Below are 8,810 nucleotides of genomic sequence, written 5' to 3'. Positions count from 1 at the left end.
GGCTTACTTTTCAGTTATCTCCTATGCCACTGTATTCAAGGGCTATTCACTTCTTTCTCTTCTAATAGGTTCAGTGTAACCTCTTTTATATTGAGGTCTTTGATCCACATGCACTTATAATCTGTGCAGGGTGAGAAATGTGGATGTAGTTGCATTCTTCTACATGCATATATTCAGTTTAAACAGCACCATTTCTTGAAGATGCTGTCTCTTTTCCATTTTGTATTTCTAGCTTCTTTCTTTAAAAAATCATATGTAGCCATATGTCTGTGGATTTATGTGTGGGTGTTCACTTAGATTTCACTGATCAACGGGTATGTTTTAATGTCATTACCATGCAGTTTTTATTATTTTAACTCAATAGTACACCTTGAAATCAGAGATACTATCAGAAGTACTTTTATTGTTCAGAATTGTTGTAGCTATCCTGGTTTTTCATTTTTCTATAAAAAGCTGAGGATTTTCCTTTAAAGGTCTGCAAATAACTGTTGGAATTTTGCTGGATTTAATCTGAAGTTTTCTTTTGTATTATGGTCATTTTAACTCTGTGAATTCTACCAATCCATGAGCATGGGAGATTTTTCATCTTCTTAAATTTCTATTTTCAAGGAGTTGAAGTTTTATCACATAAGAATTTCACTTGCATGCTTAGTGTTATCTCAATATTTTTATATTATATGAGTCTTTTGTGAAAGGTGTTGTCTCCTGATTTCTTCCTCAGTCTGGTGGGCATCTGTATGTACAAAATCTATGAATTATTATTATTTTCATTTAGTTAAATTTGTATCCAGTGACTTCTCGGAATCCCCTAACTCTTCCACAGGGGTTCCCTACCTCAGTCCAATGTGTGGCTGTAAGTTTCTGCATATGTCTCAGTCAGGTACTGGTAGTCTGCAAGCATAACATGGCATCAGTAATAGTGTCAGCCTTTGATGCCCACCCATTGCATAAATCCTAAGTTGGGCTGGTCACTGGACAGCCTTTCCTTGAATCTCTGCTCCATTTGTGTCACTCATTTATTTAGTCAGGTACAATTCTGGGTCAAAACATTTGAAGGTACGTTGGTGACCCCATCCCTCCACTGAGGCCCCATCTATCTACTGAAGGTGGTCTCTTCAGTTCTCATTTCCCTACTGTTGGGCATTTTGGCTAAGGTCATCCCCATTTAGTCCTGGGAGCCTCTGAAATTTTCTAGAGGTTCCCCATACACCCCTCCCCCACAGCTGCATATTTCCATGCATTCTCCTGACCCTTTGGGTTTCTCACCTATCTCTTCTCCCCCATAATTGATCTTGCACCCCTTTTCCCTCACCCCTCCCATACAAAATCCACCCTTTCTCTACTTCCCATGATTATTTTGTTCCCCCTTCAAAGTGGGATTCAAGCATCCTCATTTGGGCCTTACTTCTTGTTAAACTTCTTATAACCTGTGGGTTGTATCCTGGGTGTTCTGTAATTTTTGGCTCATATCCACTTGTCAGTAAATACATACCATGAATATCCTTTTGGGTCTGAGGTACCTCACTCAGGATGATATTTTCTAGTTCTATCCATTTGCCTGCAAAATTCATGATGTCCTTGGTGTTAATAGGTGAATGGCATTTCATTTTGTAAATGAACCACATTTTCTGTATCCATTCTTCAGTTGATGGACATCTGGGTAGTTTCCACCTTCTTGTTATTACAAATAGGGCTGCTATGAACATTGTAGAATGTGTTTCCTAGTGGTATGGTGGAACATTTTTTTGGCATAGTTCTAGGAGCCATATGGCTGGGTCTTCAGGTAAAATTATTTCCAATCTTCTGAGGAACCTCTAGATTGATTTCTAGAGTGGTTGAACTGATTAGCAGTTCTACCAGCAAAGGAGGCATGTTCCTCTATTCCACATCCTTGACAGCATGTGCTGTCACTTGATTTTTTGATCTTGGCCATTCTTATTGGTGTAGGGTAGTACCTCAAGGTAGTTTTGATTTGCATTTTCCTGATGACTAAGGATGTTAAATATATCTTTAAGTGCTTCTTCTTGGCCATTCCAGAATCCTCGGTTGATAATTCTCTGTTTAGCTCTATAACCTATTTTTTAATTGGTTTATTTATGTTTTTGGAGTCTAATGTCTTGAGTTATTTATATATTTTGGATATTAGTGCTCTATCAAATATAGGGTTAGTGAATGAAGATCTTTTCCCAAACTGTAGGTTGACATGTGTTGTATTGACAGTGTCCTTTGCCTTAAGAAGCTTTTCAGTCTCATGAGGTCCCATTTGACAATGGTTGATCTTAGATCCTGAGCCATTGGTGTTCTGTTCAGATCATTTTCTCCTGTGCCAATGTGTTTAAGGCTATTTCCCACATTCTCTTCTATTAGATTCAGTATATCTGGTGTTATGTGGAGGCAGGCGTGGTGCAGGTGCAGCTGAGAGCTCTATATCTTCATCTGAAGGCTGCTAGCACAGTGCTGACTTCCAGGAAGCTAGGATGAGGGTCTTATAGCCCACATGAACATTGCCAGACCTACTCCAACAGGGCCAGAGCTTCCAATAGTGCCACTCCCTGGGCCAAGCTTATACAAACCATCACACCTACTGAAGGCAAGTCCCTGAATCTCCAATGCACATTTGGATGCTGGTAAATGTTCCTGCCTTGATGATAAATGACTGAACCTCAGAACCTTTTAGCCAGCCCCAATTAAATGCTGTCCTTATAAGAGTTGCCTTGGCCATGGTGTCTGTTCACAGCATTAAACCCTAAGACAGAAGTTGATACCAGGAACTGAGTTATTGCTATGATAGGCCTGACAATGCTTTTGTTTGGAAGAATTTGGGGACTTTGGATTTGGAACACTGTGGAATGCTTTAAATGGGACTTAATTGGCTATCCTAGTAGAAATATGGAAGACCCCTTTGACATTAGAAATGAAGATGCAGAGTTTGGAGTTTGCCCAGCTGGTTTCATGTCTTGCTTTGGGGATTACAATGAAGTGATTAGATGAATCTCAGAAGAGGCTTTCAACTTTAGACTTTTAACATTTTTGAGACAGCTTTAGACTATGGGGACTTTTGAATTTAGACTACAAGTACTTTGCATTATGCCATATTTAGGTACAGCTCCCATAGATTCATATATTGCTACATACTCCAGTAGTGACAAGCGTGACAGGCCCAGAAAACGTGGGTGCTGTCCCAAGGCGAAAAGTTCATGGAAACTTAGTCTCCTGGAACCGTGACATCCTGTATAAAGAATGCTCTGATGTCCTTGTTTTAGTTGGTAAATGGATCTGCGTGCTTTCCCTTAATATTGCTTTATTACAAGTGCTCGTAAGGATTGATATTTTGATATATAGCTAAGTTAGATTCTAGGCATTCCTTGATCCGACCTTGGGCATGGATAGCTAAATCACACCCTACACACAAATTTACCATTATCTAGGAAGAAGGAAGTTTGTGACCTAAAGAGGTAGCTGAGTTACACCCATACACAAGTATTTACAATGGCCTAGGGGGAAGAACTATACAATAGACTAGAGTAGGAACTATGGCAAGAGCAGGAAGCCCTTGCCCCTGGCTTCTAAGATTAAGTGGACCTTAGGTGGAGCTGTTTTTGATCCCAGTTTGTTTTGTTTTGGTTTTTTGTTTTTGTTTTTTGTTTTTTGTTTTTTTTTGGCTTTTAGAGACAGGGTTTCTCTGTGTAGCCCTGGCTGTCCTGGCACTCACTTTGTAGACCAGGCTGGCCTCCAACTCAGAAATTCGCTTGCCTCTGCCTCCCCGAGTGCTGGGATTAAAGGCATGCTCCACTGCGCCCGGCTGATTCCAGTTGTTAACTTGAGTTTTACCCCAGTTGGCTCATGCCAGTTCTTCCGTGTTTGCATTCCTCTGTTTTGTGAAAGAATCCAGTAACCTCTTTATACCTAGCCAGTGTGTCACCCAACTTCCCTATTTTCTTCTGTATAAAAAGTTTGATGCTCCATTTGACAAATTACATTCAGATCCACACTCCCTTGTGTCAAGTCTGTCTGTCAATTCCCACCAACTCCTTCCCACCTGTCATCAGAGACCCATTCCACGCAGACAAGGGACCAAGAGGGTCTGCAGCAATATGGTTTTTTTTTAATTGATTTTTTTTATTGGATATTTTCTTTATTTACATTTCAAATGTTTTCCCCTTTCCAGGTGTCCCCTTCGGAAACCCCCATCTCATCCCTCCTCCCCCTCCTCTATGAGGGTGCTCCCTCACCTACCCACTCCCATCCTTCCACCCAAGCATTCCCCTATAATGGGGCATCAAACACTCTCAAGCCCAAAGTCCTCTCCTCCCACTGATGTCCAACAAGGCCATTCTTTGCCACATCTGTGGCCAGCACCATGGGTCACTCCATGTGTATTCTTTGGTGGTGGTCTAGTCCCTTGGAGCTCTGGGGGGGGGGCATCTGGCTTGTTGACAGTGTTGACCCTTCCATAAGGCTACAAACCTCCTCAGTTCCTTTAGTTCCTTCTCCAGCTCCTCCATCAAGGACCCATAGGACAAAGCAGCAACCAACAGAATGGGAAAAGACCTTTACGAACCCTACATCCAATAGAGGGCTAATATCAAATACATACAAAAACTTAAGAAGTTAGACTCCAGAGAATGAAGTAACCCTATTAAAAAATGGGGAACAGAGCTAAACAGAGAATTCTCAACTGAGGAAACTACAGTGCTGAGAAGCACCTAAAGAAATGCTCAGGGGCTGGTGAGATGGCTCAGTGGGTAAGAGCACTGACTGCTCATCTGAAGGTCCTGAGTTCAAATCCCAGCAACCACATGATGGCTCACAACCACCCGTAATGAAATTTGACGTCCTCTTCTGGCACGTCTGAGGACAGCTGAAGTGTACTTATGTATAATAATAAAAAAAAAAAATCTTTGGGCCAGAGCGGGGCTGGCGGGAGTTGACCAGAGTGAGCAGAAGTCCTAAAATTCAATTCCCAACAACCACATGAAGGCCCACAACCATATGTACATGTACTCATATACATTAAATAAATAAATCTTTAAAAAAAGAAAAAAGAATTGTTCAACATCCTTAGTCATCAGGGAAATGCAAATCAAAACAACCCTGAGAGTGCACCTCACACCAGTCAGAATGGCTAAGATCAAACACTCAGGTGACAGCAGATGCTTGTGAAGATTTGGAGAAAGAGGAACACTCCTCTACTGCTGGTGGAATTGCAAGCTGGTACAACCACTCTGGAAATCAGTTTGGCACTTACTCAGAAAATAGGACATAGTATTACTGGAGGACCCAGCTATACCACTCTAGGGCATATACCTAGAAGTTGTTCCAACATGTAATACAAATGCTCCACTATGTTCATAGCAGCCTTATTTATAGTAGCCTTATAGAAGCTGAAAAGAACCCAGATGTCCCTCAACAGAGGAATGGATACAGAAAATGTGGTACATTTACACAATGTAATACTACACAGCTATTAAAAACAGTGAATTCATCAAAATCTTAGGCAAATGGATGGAACGAAAAAATATCTTCCTGAGTTAGGTACCCCAATCATAAAAAAACACACATGTAGGGAATTGGGGGGAGGGTATGGGGGACTTTTGGGATAGCATTGAAATGTAATTGAGGAAAATATGTAATAAAAAAAAAACACATGGGGGCTGGTGAGATGGCTCAGTGGGTAAGAGCACTGACTGCTTTCCCGAAGGTCCTGAGTTCAATTCCCAGCAACCACATGGTGGCTCACAACCACTCGTAATGAGATCTGATGCCCTCTTCTGGTGTGTTTGAAGACAGCTACAGTGTACTTATAATAAATAAATCTTTTTTAAAAACACACACACACACACACACATGGTATACATTAACTGATGAGTGGATATTAGCCCAGAAGCTTGGAATACCTAAGATTCAGTTCACAGACCATATAAAGCCTAAGAAGAAGGAAGATCAGGCCAGGTAGTGGTGGCCCACGCCTTTAATCCCAGCACTTGGGAGGCAGAGGCAGGCAGATTTCTGAGTTCGAGGCCAGCCTGGTCTACAGAGTGAGTTTCAGGACAGCCAGGGCTACACAGAGAAACCCTGTCTCAAACCAACCAACCAACCAAACAAACAAAAAAAAAAAAAGAAAGGAAGAAAAAAAAAAGAAAAACAAGAAAATCCACCTCCAGCATTTAAGGTTGAATGTAGGTTTCTTTTTTTTTTTTTAAAGATTTATTTATTTATTATATGGAAGTACATTGTAGCTGTCTTCAGACACTCCAGAAGAGGGAGTCAGATCTCGTTACGGATAGTTGTGAGCCACCATGTGGTTGCTGGGATTTGAACTCTGGACCTTCAGAAGAGCAGTCAGGTGCTCTTACCCACTGAGCCATCTCACCAGCCCTGAATGCAGGTTTCTTATTTTCTTCACTGTGTGCAGGCTTCTGGAAATTTAAGATTTGTGGTTTCCCTGGTGATTTGTGGGTACAAGGACCTTTGTCCCCAACATCCTGTTCTTCATTAAGGAGTTGAGGTCTCTTGCAAGTGGGAAAAGCAGCCTCATCCAAGGATGAGCTCCCTACATGGTTATCCCAAAATACAACATGTTCAGTGAATTCATATACACACAACCAACAGAAATGGAGATAGAAAATTACATTAACATATTTGAGCAGACATATTTACACATATGTAACAAGAAAGAAATTGGCTGAGTAGAATTTAGGAAGGGCTGGAGAGAGGACAAGAAAGCGGGAAGTGACATAACATATTTAATTAAAGTATATAAAAATGAATGCTAAACAAAAGACAGTTGCTAGACCAATGGCCTAGCAGCCAAGAGCATTGCATATTTTTACTGAGGATATAGATTCCATTCTCAGAAACCATATTGTAGCTAACCAGTAACTGCTGGAACTCCAGTCCCAAAGGATCTAATGTCCTCTTCTGGCCTCTGCTAGTATTGTGTGCTGACAAGTGCAGGGAAATACTCACCCATCCCCATGTAAAATAAAAATAAAGTTTTAAAAAAGTAGCATACCCTACCTTGATGTCATAGCAAGAAGATAGATAGCACTCAAGGCTAGTTAAAATACACGTCTTATGGTCCTTCATGGAATCAGCTATGGCCTTCCTTTGAGCCAGCCTCCTAACAGGCAAAAGCAGCTTTGTTTTGAAGTTAGAATAGTTGTGCATATCTGTTCATCTAAGAACAACATTCACAGTCCTGATAGATGACTTTTCCTTGAAGTTTCTTTATTTGCGCTTTCTGTTCTTTGTATATGAGAATTGTGGCATTGATTGATGCATATATCTGTTAAATCATACATTATGATTAAGAAGTAACATTGGTTCCTCAGAAATCTACTTTCACACCATCATCTACTTGGTTTTCTGCTAAGACCTTACAGTATAAGGTGAACATTCCTGAGAGATTTTTGTCCATCATTTTTACAATTTACATACTTTCCTGAGTGACTTTGAATTAAGAATGCCCTTAAATATCTCTGCTTTTTACACTGTGACCACATTCAGAATTATATTTATTTAACTTAGCACTCTTAGGAATAAATGAATCTGTAAGTGAACATAGCCAGACTCCCTAAGTAGAATTCTAACGCTTCCTTGTTGATAAAAATAAAGCATTGTTTTGGAAATGACTCCCTAGGCCGGGCGTGGTGGCGCACGCCTTTAATCCCAGCACTTGGGAGGCAGAGGCAGGCGGATTTCTGAGTTCGAGGCCAGCCTGGTCTACAGACAGTCCTGGTCCAGGACAGCCAGGGCTATACAGAGAAACCCTGTCTCGAAAAAACCAAAAACCAAAAAAAAAAAAAAAAAAAAAAATGGAAATGACTCCCTTTCCTGCAACAGGAAAGAAATCTTTCTCAGATCTTCTGTCTTGTCTCTCTCTCTCTCTCTCTCTCTCTCTCTCTCTCTCTCTCTCCAGGATTTCTCTGTATATCCCTGACTGTCCTGGACCTCACTCTGTAGACCAGTCTGGCCTCGAACTCAGAAATCCACCTGCCTCTGCCTTCCAAGTGGTGGGATTAAAGGCGTGCACCACCACTGCCTGGCCCGGCTTAGTTCTCGTGATGGTTATTCTTGGTGATCAAATTGGCTATACATGGAATTAACTAAAACTTTAACAGTTCAGTACTGTGAGGGATTTTTCTTAATTAGAGTTTTTTAAGTTATAAAGACCCCCTCTTAATCTGGAACTTTTGAAATAATAAGAAATACCTTTAAACTGGGCGAGGTGGCGCACGCCTTTAATCCCAGCACTCGGGAGGCAGAGACAGGCAGATTTCTGAGTTCGAGGTCAGCCTGGTCTACAGAGTGAGTTCCAGGACAGCCAGGGTTATACAGAGAAACCCTGTCTTGAAAAACCCAACAAACAAACAAACAAACAAAACAAAAAAGAAATACCTTTAACGTAGCCTTCATTTATAAACGTCATTGAAGATGGTAATTCTTTCTCTCTGTCTTCAAGATCTACCTCTGGCTAGCAAGTCTATATTTTTAAAAGAACTAGCATTAGAGCCTACTTCTTTGTAATTCTGGTATTGACTGAAGACCAGCAGAGACATCCAGCCACATGGACTGAAGCACTACAGTATTCTTCATCTGTTCATTTGCACACAGCCATTGTTGGACTTGTTGGAACAGACAGAGCTTGCAATAAATTCCAATGAATCCACTTTCTCCATACACAGAGAGATCGTTCCATCAGTTCTGTTCATCTACATACCCTTATTAATACAGCTGTGTTTTTTTCCCCTTCCCACTGAGGAAGATGCGCTGGATAGCAATAGTGTTCCATAGAATTTGCCATCTGC

Source organism: Mus musculus, chromosome 7, assembly GCF_000001635.26.
Source record: "Mus musculus strain C57BL/6J chromosome 7, GRCm38.p6 C57BL/6J".
NCBI lineage: Eukaryota > Metazoa > Chordata > Mammalia > Rodentia > Muridae > Mus > Mus musculus.
The sequence above is the reverse complement of the archived record's forward strand: the minus strand, read 5'-3'. Positions refer to the sequence as shown.